The sequence below is a fragment of the Moschus berezovskii genome, chromosome 10, assembly GCF_049115385.1.
Source record: "Moschus berezovskii isolate FMDL1 chromosome 10, NW_MosBer_1.0, whole genome shotgun sequence".
In the NCBI taxonomy this organism is placed as follows: Eukaryota; Metazoa; Chordata; class Mammalia; order Artiodactyla; family Moschidae; genus Moschus; species Moschus berezovskii.
In genome coordinates, this window is record NC_142469.1 from 21,648,642 (window position 1) to 21,652,673 (window position 4,032).

General features: G+C 38.4%; 1 non-coding gene across 1 annotated transcript; it reads left to right on the plus strand.

Moving 5' to 3' along the window:
- Positions 1 to 3,379: 3,379 nt before the first annotated feature.
- TRNAA-UGC (transfer RNA alanine (anticodon UGC)) lies at positions 3,380 to 3,451 on the plus strand. The gene has a single exon. It is a non-coding gene; the product is annotated as a tRNA-Ala (tRNA).
- The last annotated feature ends 581 nt before the right edge of the window (positions 3,452 to 4,032 follow it).

Below are 4,032 nucleotides of genomic sequence, written 5' to 3' on the forward strand. Positions count from 1 at the left end.
TGAGAAAGGAGTACACCAAGGCTATATATTTTCACCCTGCTTATTTAACTTATATACAGAGTACATCATGAGAAACTCTGGGCTGGATGAAGCACAAGCTGGAATCAAGATTGCCAGAAGAAATATCAGTAACCTCAAATACACAGGTGACACCACCCTTATGACAGAAAGTGAAGAGAACTAAAGAACCTCTTGATGAAAGTGAAAGAGGAGAGTGAAAATTTTGGCTTAAAGCTCAACATGCAATAAACAAAGATCGTGGATTCCGGTCCCATCATTTTGTGGCAAATAAATGGGGAAACAGTGACAGACTTTATTTTCTTGAGCTCCAAAATCATTGCAGATGGTGACTGCAGCTACGAAATTAAAAGATGCTTGTTCCTTGGAAGAAACGCTATGATCAAATTAGCATATTAAAAGGTAGAGACATTACTTTGCCAACAAAGTTCTGTCTAGTCAAAGCTATGGTTTTTCCAGTAGTCATGTATGGATGTGAGAGTTGGACTGTCAAGGAAACTGAGCGCCAAAGAATTGATGCTTTTGAACTGTGGTGTTGGAGAAGACTCTTAAGAGTCCCTTGGACTGCAAGAAGATCAAACCTGTCAATCCTGAAGGAAATCAGACCTGAATATTCATTGAAAGGACTGATGCTGAAGCTGAAACTCCAATACTTTGGCCACCTGATGCAAAGAACTGACTCCTTGGCAAAGACTCTGATTCTGGGAAAGATTGAGGGCAGGAGGAGAAGGGGATGACAGAGGATGAGTTGGTGGGATGGCATCACCAACTGGATGAAAATGAGTTGAGCAAGCTCCAGGAGTTGGTGATAGACAGGGAAGCCTGGCGTGTTGCAGTCCGTGGGGTTGCAAAGAGTTGGACACAACTGAGTCTGAACTGAACTGAACTGGTTAACATATAAGAAGCCTTCTTGTATACATTGCAAAGCCTGTTGTAAATTCACACAGAAATGCAGAGGATCTTTAGTAGCCAAAACAATTGTGAAGAAGAACAATGTTGAAGAACTTAAAGTACATGAATTTCAGGCTTATTTTTTAATTTATTTATCTTTTAATTGAAGGATAATTGCTGTACAGAATTTTGTTGCTTTCTGTCAAATCTCAACATGAATCAGCCATGCTGCTGCTAAGTTGCTGCTAAGTCGCTTCAGTCGTGTCCGACTCTGTGCGACCCCATAGATGACAGCCAATCAGGCTCCCCCGTCCCTGGGATTCTCCAGGCAAGTGAATCAGCCATAGGTATACATATATCTTTTATATGTACCTTTTAAAAGGCTTATTTTAAAACTATAGTAATTAAGAACATGTGGTACTAGCTTAAATAAGGGAAGTTAGATCCATGGACTAAAATAGAGTATCCAGAAATAGACTCAAACCATATGTTGTCAATTGATTTTCAAAAAAGATTCTGGTGGGAATGTAAAATGGGACAATTGCTTTGGAATGTAAGAAACTGTTATTAAAAATTTAGAGATAAAACATCATATGACTCTGTCATTCCACTTCCACATATTTACACAGAAAAAAGTAAAGTGTTCATCCTAGGAAGAAATGTATGTGAATACTCATTCTAGTTTCATTTATAAGGGAAACAGTGGTGAATGGACTTACAGAGGTGTTTTATATGTAGTAAATACAATGGGATAGTTCTCCTCAAGAAGAAGGAAGAAAATATTGATACAAGTAACTGCATAGACCAATCTCAGAACAATTATGTTGTGTGAAAAAATCCAATCAAAAAACAATACTTACTGAATGTGCAAAATCTTAAAAGATGCACACTAATGCTTAGTAAAAGAATGCAGATCAATAATTTCAAGTGCTGGGAGGGGAAGGAGAGGGGCAAGGTGGACTTACAAAAGGGCACAAGGAAACTGTGGGATAAAAAATATGTTCATTATCTTGATCGTGGTGATAATATCATGGTTGACATATGTCAAAACATCAATTTTACATCTTAAATGTGTGCAATTCTAAAATATGTGTAAATGACAGTTCTAAGTATTGACAAGGATATGGAATAAGTAGGTCTTTCACATATTGTGTAGAAATATAAAATAGTTTGGAAAACTATTGCGCCTTCTTTATAAAATTCAACATACACCTGCCTTTTATTCAGAAAGTCCACTACTAGTTATTTACTCAGCTCAGTGAAAAGATTTGTCTCTATGAACATTGTACAAGAATGTTCATAACAACATCATACATAGTATCCAAAGACTATAGAAGAAACTCAAATACTCACAAGAGGTGAATGGACAAATAAATTATGAATTAGTAGAATATTTCTAAATAATAAAAAAGAAATGGATTACTGGTAAACCCAACAATGGGTAAGAATGTTTAATACACCAAAGAAGCCAGGCATGAAGGAGTACATGTTCTAATGGTTCTATTTGTATGAAGTTTTAAAAAGGCAAAACCATACTATGGTGACAAAAATCAGAAAATCCCCCAAGCATAGGGGAGGGGGAAGGATTGTTTGGGAAAAAAGAACAGGAGAGAATAGGGACTTCTCAAGTGGTATACTTGGGTTTCCCAAGTATATCCCAACTTCCCAAGTTGTATATTCCCAAGTATATATTCTAGTAAAGAATCTACCTACCAATGCAGGAAACAGAGGACTCTTTTTAAACTATTTGCTTTGTAAATTTGGCCATTTGTTGCTATGATCTAGCAAGAGAATGGAAGTTGTACAGATATAAAGCAGCTCATGAGATAAAGTCTAATTTGAAGACCATGATAGAAGCAAAGGTTTGACAAGTCTGTGATTGGAGCATGTTTTCCAGAAGTGATTGAGAGAGTAGTGTTTAGGGGGGTGTTTTTTGTTTGTTTGTTGTTAGCTAGCAGGTGAGCTTTGTAGGTGAAGCTCAGCAGTTGAAATGGGAAACTGTCTGTCTCTTGGACAGGAAGAAGTAGTTGAAGGAGAAGCTCTAAGAAACCAAAGGAAGGTACTCAAGAGAGAATTAATAGTTACACTCTGAAAAGCAACCAAAACACCTGGGTAGGATTCTAACACCTCGGAAGCCTATAGCAAGAGAGGCAGTTGGGTTTCCAGGCAATAGTACTGGAGTGGATTGCCATTTCCTTCTCCAGGGGATCTTCCCTACCCAGGGATCAAACCTGGGTCTCCCACATTATAGACAGATGCTTTACCATCTGAGCCACCAGGGAAGTCCTAGGTGACAACAGAGGAATCTAATAGAAAACACTGGCATTGTTCCCTGAATCTGAAGGCTGTTCATTATCCTCCAAAATATTTTTCTTCTGATTTTACCATGTTTGCTGCTTTATTTTCCCTTACAGTTCAGGAGTCCTGTTATTGCTTACAAGGTGCTGCTTAACAACCTCTTGTAGAGCTGGGGGGCGTAGCTCAGTGGTAGAGCATGTGCTTTGCATGCACAAGGCCCTGGGTTCAATTCCTAGCACCTCCATCTGTCCTTTTTCTCTCAGTTCTCTCACAGCTAAAATTTTTCAACATGACAATGCCCTTGAAGGTAAGCAGTGCAACAAATATTATCCTCTTCTTATAAAAAAGAAACAAATTTTTATCACTTCCCTTCAATCTAGACTTCCAAATTACCTTTCTCAAAAATACTGTATAAAGGAGAAAAGAGCAAACAGCCACCATGACACATCCTTACCATCTGCTGCCAGATTCACTGTACTTAAACCTTAATGTTACCATAAATATCATGCTCCACAGAAGAACCATATTTGTTATAATATTAACCTTTTAAACTTTTTGCATGTAACACTTCATCCCACCAGATTTTGAGTAAAAGCACTGCTCCAGAAAGCTGCAGTATACTTATTCTTTTACTTCCAGGTCGGTTGGCACATTGGTGCCAATGCTGAAGAGTGAACTAGGGACCTGCACAGTGAGGTGTTCGCATGCCCTTGTGCACTGACTCTGATTGTGTGCACTGACTCTGATTATGTGCATTGACTCAGCCTCATTTGCTGCCACACTCTCAGTGTAATTCACATGGCCATGATACAGGATACAGTACTA